Source organism: Dicentrarchus labrax, unplaced genomic scaffold (assembly GCF_905237075.1).
Source record: "Dicentrarchus labrax unplaced genomic scaffold, dlabrax2021, whole genome shotgun sequence".
Taxonomy (NCBI): domain Eukaryota; kingdom Metazoa; phylum Chordata; class Actinopteri; family Moronidae; genus Dicentrarchus; species Dicentrarchus labrax.
Genome location: NW_026136706.1, coordinates 2,810,281 through 2,821,788, shown reverse-complemented (window position 1 = coordinate 2,821,788; position 11,508 = coordinate 2,810,281). Strand labels below are relative to the sequence as shown.

At 42.7% G+C, this 11,508-nt stretch overlaps 1 protein-coding gene and 6 non-coding genes across 17 annotated transcripts in view; 1 reads left to right on the top strand and 6 right to left on the bottom strand.

Annotated features, from left to right (window-relative positions):
• ifngr2 (interferon gamma receptor 2) overlaps positions 1-11,508 on the top strand; it is a 139,032-nt gene that overhangs the window by 21,276 nt on the left and 106,248 nt on the right. The window lies entirely within an intron of this gene.
• trnat-agu (transfer RNA threonine (anticodon AGU)) lies at positions 943-1,016 on the bottom strand. Its single transcript has one exon. It is a non-coding gene; the product is annotated as a tRNA-Thr (tRNA).
• Positions 1,253-1,326, bottom strand: trnan-guu (transfer RNA asparagine (anticodon GUU)). The gene has a single exon. It is a non-coding gene; the product is annotated as a tRNA-Asn (tRNA).
• trnat-agu (transfer RNA threonine (anticodon AGU)) lies at positions 2,388-2,461 on the bottom strand. The gene has a single exon. It is a non-coding gene; the product is annotated as a tRNA-Thr (tRNA).
• trnan-guu (transfer RNA asparagine (anticodon GUU)) lies at positions 2,698-2,771 on the bottom strand. Its single transcript has one exon. It is a non-coding gene; the product is annotated as a tRNA-Asn (tRNA).
• On the bottom strand, positions 3,811-3,884 carry trnat-agu (transfer RNA threonine (anticodon AGU)). The gene has a single exon. It is a non-coding gene; the product is annotated as a tRNA-Thr (tRNA).
• On the bottom strand, positions 4,111-4,184 carry trnan-guu (transfer RNA asparagine (anticodon GUU)). The gene has a single exon. It is a non-coding gene; the product is annotated as a tRNA-Asn (tRNA).

Sequence of the window (11,508 nt, the reverse complement as noted above, 5' to 3'; positions counted from 1 at the left end):
AAGAAGATGGTGCTCGCCACAACAGACTGATAGAACATCTGTAGCATCCTGTTGCAGACATTAAAGGACCTGAGCCTCCTCAGGAAGTAAAGCCGGCTCAGGCCCTTCTTATAAACAGCCTCTGTATTTGTGGACCAGTCCAGTTTACTGTCCAGTGTGACACCCAGGTACTTGTAGTTTGTTACTATGTCCACATCGGTCCAATTGATACTGACAGGAGAGGGCAGGGGCTTGTTCCTCCTGAAGTCCACCACCATATCCTTTGTCTTTGCCACATTCAGCTGCAGGTGGTTCTCCCCACACTACTTCACAAAGCGGTTGATCAGGTCCTTGTAATCAGCCTCTCTCCCACCTTCAACACATCCCACGATAACCGTGTCATCAGAGTATTTCTGCAAATGACACGACTCAGAGCAGTCCTTAAAGTCTGCAGTGTCGCTGGTGAAGAGGAAGGGAGACGGTACAGTTCCCTGGGGGGCCCCGATGTTACTAATCAGACGGTCAGACACACAGGTCGTTAATCTCACAAACTGTGGTCTGCCCGTCAGATAGTCATCGACCCATGTGATGAGGGGAGCACTCACCTGCATGTTCTCCAGTTTGGCCTTCAGCAGTCTGGGCTGGATGGTGTTGAAGGCGGTGGAGAAATCAAAGAACATGACGTGGACTGAGGTGTTGGGTCTGTCCAGTGAGGAGTAAGCCCTCTGCAGCAGGTAGATCATGGCATCATCAACCCCCACATGGGGCTGATATGCAAATGGTAAGATGGTACCTCCAGAAACCTGGAAAAGATGATTTATGATTTATTTGGCTACAGCTCACAAGTCTGGAGTTGCAGCTCGCTTCAGGGGAAGAGGATCTGGTTCTGGTCATTAGTGGAGTTCAGGCTAAAGGTTGAGGAGTTCACTACTGTCAGCAGGATGTTTCAAAGAACTTCGATTAAGGCACCGCTGGGATTCGAACCCAGGATCTCCTGTTTACTAGACAGGCACTTTAACCAACTAAGCCACGGCGCCATCTGCTGTCAAAACAAAGTGACACAACAAACAAAACCGACTCATTTTGGGATCTTGGGCAGGATGGGGAGAGGAAAAACAAGCACATTTGAGGCCTGTGAAAACACAAGGAACAACACAGTTTGAGGTTCAAAGGTCTAGGGGAGGTGAAACTGGACAAGATCCGAGCAACTAGTATATCACTAAGATTGATAGACAATGCCTAAACATAGCACTTAGGAGGATCACATTTTGAACGTCCCTGGGTGGGCTCGAACCACCATCCTCTCGGTTAACAGCCGAGCGCGCTGGCCGATTGCGCCACAGAGACACATTTCAACTAAGCCAGTCAAAATGTATTGTGTGCTTTTCCTTCAATGTCTGTTGAACAACACATTAGGACATTGCTCAGCAACAGCTTCATAGAAACCTCCCCTTCGACTGTTGGTTGCCCCAAGCAGTCATGCCTGACATACAATGGTTTGAGACTGTGACCCCACTGAGTTTCCACAAGGAACGCCAGTGGGCCAATGACTCTCAGTTTGTAATGGGTGTGTTCTTTTTCACAAGCTAGGAGGAGGCTCTGTCCATTGTATAAACTATCAATGGTACCTTCAGACACCTGGAGAAGCTCCTAAACTCCTTATGTGTTGAGCCTCTGAGTTTCAGCTCGTTTTAGTGGAAGAAGATCTGGTTCTGACTTCACTCTGACCCTCACTTCAGGCTAAAGATTTAGGAGTTCACTACTATGAGCAGGGTGTTTCAAATTACTCAAATCAGGCACCTCTGATGCCTCTCCCACCCTCAACACACCCCACGATAACCGTGTCATCAGAGTATTTCTGGAGATTACACGACTCAGAGCAGTACTTAAAGTCTGCAGTGTCGCTGGTGAAGAGGAAGGGAGACGGTACAGTTCCCTGGGGGGCCCCGATGTTACTAATCAGACGGTCAGACACACAGGTCGTTAATCTCACAAACTGTGGTCTGCCCGTCAGATAGTCATCGACCCATGTGATGAGGGGAGCACTCACCTGCATGTTCTCCAGTTTGGCCTTCAGCAGTCTGGGCTGGATGGTGTTGAAGGCGGTGGAGAAATCAAAGAACATGACGTGGACTGAGGTGTTGGGTCTGTCCAGTGAGGAGTAAGCCCTCTGCAGCAGGTAGATCATGGCATCATCAACCCCCACATGGGGCTGATATGCAAATGGTAAGATGGTACCTCCAGAAACCTGGAAAAGATGATTTATGATTTATTTGGCTACAGCTCACAAGTCTGGAGTTGCAGCTCGCTTCAGGGGAAGAGGATCTGGTTCTGGTCATTAGTGGAGTTCAGGCTAAAGGTTTAGGAGTTCACTACTGTCAGCAGGATGTTTCAAAGAACTTCGATTAAGGCACCGCTGGGATTCGAACCCAGGATCTCCTGTTTACTAGACAGGCACTTTAACCAACTAAGCCACGGCGCCATCTGCTGTCAAAACAAAGTGACACAACAAACAAAACCGACTCATTTTGGGATCTTGGGCAGGATGGGGAGAGGAAAAACAAGCACATTTGAGGCCTGTGAAAACACAAGGAACAACACAGTTTGAGGTTCAAAGGTCTAGGGGAGGTGAAACTGGACAAGATCGGAGCAACTAGTATATCACTAAGATTGATAGACAATGCCTAAACATAGCACTTAGGAGGATCACATTTTGAACGTCCCTGGGTGGGCTCGAACCACCATCCTCTCGGTTAACAGCCGAGCGCGCTGGCCGATTGCGCCACAGAGACACATTCAACTGAGCCAGTCAAAATGTATTGTGTGCTTTTCCTTCAATGTCTGTTGAACAACACATTAGGACATTGCTCAGCAACAGCTTCATAGAAACCTCCCCTTCGACTGTTGTTTGCCCCAAGCAGTCATGCCTGACATACAATGGTTTGAGACTGTGACCCCACTGAGTTTCCACAAGGAACGCCAGTGGGCCAATGACTCTCAGTTTGTAATGGGTGTGTTATTTTTCACAAGCTAGGAGGAGGCTCTGTCCATTGTATATACTATCAATGGTACCTTCAGACACCTGGAGAAGCTCCTAAACTCCTTATGTGTTGAGCCTCTGAGTTTCAGCTCGTTTTAGTGGAAGAAGATCTGGTTCTGACTTCACTCTGACCCTCACTTCAGGCTAAAGATTTAGGAGTTCACTACTATGAGCAGGGTGTTTCAAATTACTCAAATCAGGCATCTCTGATGCCTCTCCCACCCTCAACACACCCCACGATAACCGTGTCATCAGAGTATTTCTGCAGATGACACGACTCAGAGCAGTACTTAAAGTCTGCAGTGTCGCTGGTGAAGAGGAAGGGAGACGGTACAGTTCCCTGGGGGGCCCCGATGTTACTAATCAGACGGTCAGACACACAGGTCGTTAATCTCACAAACTGTGGTCTGCCCGTCAGATAGTCATCGACCCATGTGATGAGGGGAGCACTCACCTGCATGTTCTCCAGTTTGGCCTTCAGCAGTCTGGGCTGGATGGTGTTGAAGGCGGTGGAGAAATCAAAGAACATGACGTGGACTGAGGTGTTGGGTCTGTCCAGTGAGGAGTAAGCCCTCTGCAGCAGGTAGATCATGGCATCATCAACCCCCACATGGGGCTGATATGCAAATGGTAAAATGGTACCTTCAGAAACCTGGAAAAGCTCCTAAATTCCTGATTTAGTTGCAGCTCGTTTCAGGGGAAGAGGATCTGGTTCTGGTCATTAGTGGAGTTCAGGCTAAAGGTTTAGGAGTTCACTACTGTCAGCAGAATGTTTCAAAGAACTTTGATTAAGGCACCGCTGGGATTTGAACCCAGGATCTCCTGTTTACTAGACAGGCACTTTAACCAACTAAGCCACAGCGCCATCTGCTGTCAAAACAAAGTGACACAACAAACAAAACCGACTCATTTTGGGATCTTGGGCAGGATGGGGAGAGGAAAAACAAGCACATTTGAGGCCTGTGAAAACACAAGGAAAAACACAGTTTGAGGTTCAAAGGTCTAGGGGAGGTGAAATTGGAGCAACTAGTATATCACTAAGATTGATAGACAATGCCTAAACATAGCACTTAGGAGGACCACATTTTGAACGTCCCTGGGTGGGCTCGAACCACCATCCTCTCGGTTAACAGCCGAGCGCGCTGGCCGATTGCGCCACAGAGACACATTCAACTGAGCCAGCCAAATGTATTGTGTGCTTTTCCTTCAATGTCTGTTGAACAACACATTAGGACAATGCTCAGCAACAGCTTCATAGAAACCACCTCTTCGACTGTTGTTAACCCCAAGCAGTCATGCCTGACATACAATGGTTTGAGACTGTGACCCCACTGAGTTTCCACAAGGAACGCCAGTGGGCCAATGACTCTCAGTTTGTAATGGGTGTGTTATTTTTCACAAGCTAGGAGGAGGCTCTGTCCATTGTATATACTATCAATGGTACCTTCAGACACCTGGAGAAGCTCCTAAACTCCTTAGGTGTTGAGCCTCTGAGTTTCAGCTTGTTTTAGTGGAAGAAGATCTGGTTCTGACTTCACTCTGACCCTCAGTTCAGGCTAAAGATTTAGGAGTTCACTACTATGAGCAGGGTGTTTCAAAGAACTCAAATCAGGCACCTCTGATGCCTCTCCCACCCTCAACACACCCCACGATAACCGTGTCATCAGAGTATTTCTGCAGATGACACGACTCAGAGCAGTACTTAAAGTCTGCAGTGTAGCTGGTGAAGAGGAAGGGAGACGGTACAGTTCCCTGGGGGGCCCCGATGTTACTAATCAGACGGTCAGACACACAGTTCGTTAATCTCACAAACTGTGGTCTGCCCGTCAGATAGTCATCGACCCATGTGATGAGGGGAGCACTCATCTGCATGTCAGAGGAGCATTCGAGGGGCTGCCAGGGGTGGGGGAGCTCAAGTTAAACCTGTTGAAGAACTGGTTGAACTCGTTGGCTTGTTTTTGATTCCCCTCAGCTGCACCCCCACCTGTCCCCTGAAAGCCAGTGATCTCTCTCATCCCACTCCACACGTCCCTGGTATTCTTTCTCCTGTATGCGTCCTTACTCCCCCTGATGCTGTGTTTGAACTCTCTTTGTACACGCTGGAGTTCTGCTCGGTCCCCAGATCTAAAGACCCTCTTCTTCTCATTGAGAAGGGCCTTCAGGTCTCTGGTTACCCACGCTTTGTTGTTTGGGTAACAGCAGACCTCCTTTGTGGGGATGGAACTGTCAATGCAGAACCTAATGTACTCAGAGACAGTCAGTCAGCACATCAATGTCCTCCCCGTGTGGCTCATACAGAGCATCCCAGTCAGTGGCTTCCAGCGCTCCACGCAGTGTTAGCACATTAATACCAGGTATTGTTTAACAAGGTATTAATCTGCTAGTGCTATCAAGCTAGACAGGACATAGTATTACTGTGCTACACTCTAAAAAAAATGTAACTTTAATTTCACGGTCAATGTTTTCTTATAGTGTTGCACTAACTAGCACATTAATATCCAAACTATTATTTCTATCTGCTACAAGCAGCTCAGCTAATAATCCACATATGAAGTCAGTGAGAGTTCCCACATGAGAACAGGAAGATTCTCTTTATTTTAATTCCTTCAGTGTCTTGAAATCGTCCATAACTCAGTATTTAGAGACACTGGAGCCGCGGTAACTGAAATTAATTCCACATCTTCATGACATTTTCCATCGAGGTCGAGGAAAAGTGTTTTTTAAAAGGAGATACGACCTACTTCTTTCTGATAGTTCACCCGGAGCCAAGCTATTTCCACGTGTTGAATCCTTGCTCGATAAAGTTTATTCAAAACTGTCGGCACTGCAGAAAAATGTCAGATCAATTACCCGACAAGTTTATCAGAAGGCGATGAAAGCCTGAAGGCCTCCTCGCCTCTGTCAGCGTCTGGAGACCAACGTTAGGGATTTATCCACCGCTGCCATCATATCACTGCAATGACCTACAGACGTCACCTTTAAATGTCAACCCCCCCACAGCGGCCTCCTGGTGGACCCCGAATAAGAGCTGTCATCAGTAATGTTCTCAGTAACATAAGTGATTCATTAAATTCATTAGATTCATTCGTTAAAAACTTGTTAATACGTTTATGCTTCTTCTGTTTATGAGATCCAAATAGCACCGTACAGCTGAATGCTAGCTCAATGTTTGGTTTGTCTGCATGAATAATAATAATAATAATAATAATAATAATAATAATAATGATAATAATAATAACAATAATAACTAACAGACTGAAGCTAAAGCTAACAGACTGAAGCTAAAGCTAACAGACTGATAATGTAAGTTTATAGAGAATTTAAATAGTAAAAGTTGAACATTACAGCTTTAAAATCAAATTTTTAAAGAGCACAAACAAACATTAACCGTCCAACAGGAACAACACAAACTGCAGATGGACAGACAGGAACAGGGAGGACAGACAGGAACAGGGAGGACAGACAGGAACAGGGAGGACAGACAGGAACAGGGAGGACAGACAGGAACAGGGAGGACCGGCTCTACAGGACTCCCAGGACAGAGGGGGTGTGTCGGGAGTGTGTGTGTGTGGGGGGGGGGTGTTAGAGGAGGGTGTAACTTGTTATTGAGGAAGAGCTCCAGTGTCAGACGACAGCTGAGAGCAAACACAGACGCTCCTGATTCACCGCCGAGGCTTCGAAACTTCTAATCTGAGCTGAAAACACTTGAGAGAGAAAATGGTGTGATTGATCATCAATGGTGAGTCCTCGATCGGCTTCTTAATCAATACTGATGAAACTGATCAGATAAAGTAGAAGTATTTAGACTGTAACACTTCTGAGACGCCTCCATTATTAACCTAAACTAAAACCAAATATAAAAACCTAAAAGTCTTTGTTGTTTGTTTTTGTTTTAAATTCATGTTAAAGTTTCCAATAGTTTGTTTGTGAAGAAAAAACTGCTGACTGTTGGAGTGACTCAGCATTTTTCTATCAGGAAGTGCAGCCCGAGAGCTCTGCCAAGAGTTAGTCACATCCCATGAGTCAGATTTAAAAATACAGAATATACTTTATAGTAATAATACTAAAGGAAAACATAAACTAAAATAAAATAAAAGTAAAAAAGAAATATATACACTACTATTAAGGTAAATATTCGAGTTTTAATCCATATTTTACTGTATAAATACAAGTTTACCATGAAAACAAACAGTTCTGACATAAAAACAAACATATTAATGCTGTAATGTTGGTTTTAGGAACAATTTACAGTCTGCAATATTAAAAAATGACTTTATTCTGTATAAATTCCTTTAAAATGTTAAATAAATAAAGGTTTTATACAGAAACTTTAACCTAGTTTAAGTTTACGGTCCTTTTATTATATATATTTACTTATTTAAACAGACGAAACACGAAATTAAACAAGCTAAAATATAAAAAATAATATTTAAAAGAAATAAACAATGTCTGTTTTGTTGACTTGGCTTGTATCCATAGTGACCATATATGAATAAAAACGTCCACTTTCAGAAAAAAAACAACTAATTTAATCTGTTTATTTTACTTTTTTATCTGTATTTCTTCAAATAAATGAAAACACAAATAGCCTGAGTTTACATGTCTAATGTAACATAACATTAAAATTAAAATCATAAAATTATTATTTTAATGTTTTTAATAGATAAACACTGTTAATGTTTTTAAACGATGTAAAATTAGTGACAATTAACAGTAAAAATACGTTTTTTTTACATGGATTTGTTTGTTAATTGAGAGATTATCTTTTATAATTATGTTGTCGTTGGATAAATGTTTTTTTAAATCAGTGTAACAGGATTCCCATGCATCCTGGAAAACCTGGAAGCACCTGGAAATTAATTAAAATTACCAAATATCGGCCACATAAACAAAAACTATTACTTCTCAAGGAAGAAAGACTGTTATATTTACATTCAAACAGCCTTTTAATGATATTTGTACTTTATAAAAGATGAATTTTCCATAAAATAAAGTAAATTCTACTTGCTTTAGCAAACTGTAATCGGTCCTTCCTCGCTCCACAAGGCAACCCCACATTGTTTTCCTTCTCAAAGGTATTTATTTATACTTTACTGCCCGATACAGCACATTTCTCTCACCCCTGAACCTCCTTCATCCCTGTGAGGAGTTCTGCACAGCAGGTCGGAGGTCAGTTAGAGGACGGCGTCATTAAACTGTTTCAAAATAAGAGTCATAAATATTAGATATTCTACCATGAAAGGAATAATAAATGATTCATATACATTCAGCCTCGTTAATAAAGAATCAAATGTTTTGGATTTTTACTTGAAGCTGGAAATTCACATGAGGACTAAAGAGGACGTATTTTATTTTATTTTATTTTATTTAATGAGGCCATGTTGGAGCAGAGGGCATTTTGGGACACTGAGTCCGTCAGATGATCCAGTTTCATTATCATTTGGCAGAGATATGTGAGATAACCTGTTAGCTTTAGCCAACTTATCCTGCACACATTTTTAAAAATAGATTTGTGCTTTTATTTTGATTGTATATGAAGTTTAAATTTATATGAAACTAGAAATAAATTCTTACATTATATTTTTGGTGTCGCAGGCTGGAGGCAGTTGGAGGTTGGAGGAGTTTGAAATCCCTGATATTGAATATATTGTATTTGAGATCAGCTCATTTCCAGATTAAAGCCTCAGTGTGAATACTAATCACACATTTTGAGGTAATGGAGAATAAAAAGCTTCTGAATCTGTGAGAGCATTTTGGTAAATTTGAATATGTAAAAGGCAGACGTGTAAAGAAATGCTGGAACAAGAGTGCGGGCGTGCAGCCTCGCTTTATTTTAGTGTGTTAGTTTGTTTGTGGTTTGCATACAAACGGAGAGATTAAAATAGGATCCGTCATTTTATTACATATCGTGACAATCAGGAGGGAAACAGATGAATTACTGTCATCTGCCGTGAATGAGTGCACGCATATATTTTATTTGCAAATGCAGTGGGTGCTTTTTAGCAAAACGTTATCTAAATAGCCAAACTATCATGCAACACATATATATATATATATATATATATATATATATATGTGTGTGTAGCGTTTATCTTTTAACCATCTTCTGAATTTGGTAGATTAACCTAGCACGTAGCATGCTCAACTGTTATTGGAGCACAGAAAGGGGGCGGGGCTTAGGAAGGGTCAGTTCACCCCCCCTGTACAGTTGTCATGAACGGGGATATTAGCTACAGAGACCAAAATGCTGTAAACATGTTTATTTCTGCTGTAAAGTGACATTTTAATGTGAGGCCTAATGGAGACTCACTGCTGGAGCCAGCCTCTAGTGGCCGTTAGAGGAACTGCAGCTTTTTGTTAATTCAGTGTTGGCTTCATTTCTGACCTTAGACCTTACAACATGCACTCACATAATCAATACTGATCAATTCTGACCTGATTGAAGCTCAGTGCTAGACTCCATTACAGAGCTTCCACTGATCGGTTCCCATGTTGTTCTTTCCCAGCCTGCAGGTACGTGGCGCAGAAGATCCAGGCTGCAGTGAGAGGGGAGGCGCAGCCGGAGAAAACGAGCACCACGTCATGCAAGCAGACAAAAGGTGAAAACTTAGTTAAAAAAAGCTTATAATGATCCTGATCAGCCAGCGTCTGTAATCAATACTCCCAGCATTAACGCATTTATTAAACTAATAACTAACAGCAGTCAGCGTCAGACAACCTGATCGGCCTTCAGCAGTCAGCTAGTGTTTCTGTAGTGGAGACTAAACGTTAACAATGATCCATATCAGCAGTTTGAATCCAACTAAAAGCTCCCTGCACCAAACTCCCTTTAAGAAATATCACATTTTAACAATTCCTAACGTGTTCGTAACAACACGTAACTCTAGAAACACGAGCTAAAGGCCGTCATATGTTACAATAAATATAAACTGTATTCTGTTCAAACTTTACATTTTGCCTCCTCAGCCTTTCATTGTAGCTGTGCTCTTTTAGTGGGAGAAGTTTCAATAATTAAGATTATTCGCTAACATAAATGCTGAATTAAACACAGACTCCTAACACTTAATTCACAGTCTGTTATTTGTATTTTGAAGGTTTTTATTGGTCCGTTTACCAAAGTAACTACCTGGTTTACTGCTTCCTGTCTGGGGCTGGTGAGAAACCAGAGTCTGCTTCCACAAAGCTGTGGCTCGTCACATCCGATACCAACAGATATTAAACCTGCTAGAACTCCAAACACACACATTTATGGAAGCTTTTCTGTCAAAATAAAAGTCAGACAGCATTTATTCTTTTACCACACATTCTAAAACAAAGCGTTTATGTAATTAAAATGACATATATTGACAAAGGTAGGAGAATAAAGTGCTCTGAGTGCTGGAAACAGCTTCACTGTCTTCCCAGAGGACACAGCTGTTTCTCACGGATGTTCACTCAGATCTGACAGCAGATTACACTCGAGCACTCTTCTCTTTGTTCGCTTCGTCATTCCCTTTCATCTGCCTTCATCCTCTGTCTTGTATCTTCTGCCTGTCACACTGCTGACAACAAGTTGGCTCCGGGGTTCTGGTGGTATCCCAGCAGGGGCCCGGGGTGCATCGGGTCAGACGATGCCTCCTCTCCTCCTACGTTACAGAGAGTGTCAGCACTGCAGCACAATGGAAAATGCCCACTTGAGCATGCTTTCCCTTAAACAGGATTTCAAAACTGATCCACTGTCAGTCGGTCGGCATTAAATTTGGCTGCATTTGCATCTGCTTCACGCGCTCATTCTGTGCTGCTGATGTGCAGCAATATCCTTCTATTTTTCAGGGTATGTAGGACGCTACATACTCTAAACCGTCGAGCTTAACCTTGGTCTGCCGCTCGAGAGGGAGAAAGTGGTCACAGAATAACGAGGTCGGCACTGAGACTGGAACAGGATTCAGACACAAACATCCACAGCTCTCCTCAGTCAGTCTGCCAGGCGTAATTGCTCCACAGTTTCTGGCTCAAAACGAGGAGCAAGCTTTTGTGTACCTCTGTCTGAAATCACTGTTTCCACAATGAGGCGCAAATCTGTCCCTGTTACCGTTGTGAGCATGATGGAGTGGTGGGAGTGCAGGGTTTAGTGAATGCTCCATTTTAATATTGTTTTTCTGGATTGAATGGAAGAAGAATATAAAACACCACCAGACACCAGATCATTTATTTCAAACTCGAGTTGTTAAAATGCAGGAAGTCTATGCTCTGATCCGATACCATGCCAGTCATTAGCCACGCCATACCTTTTCCAGGTTGACAAAGTCGTGACTATTTTAAACCTTGTTATTATAACAGACAGTTGTTGTTGTTGTTGTTGTTCATGTCGTCTTTTTGTTGTTTTTTGTTCCCTTTTGATTTCATTGTTTTATATGATGATATAGTTTATTTATGTGGACCCCAAGAAGAGCAGCTCTTACCCTGGTAGTGACTAATAGGGCTCCAAATCAATAAATAAATACATAAAT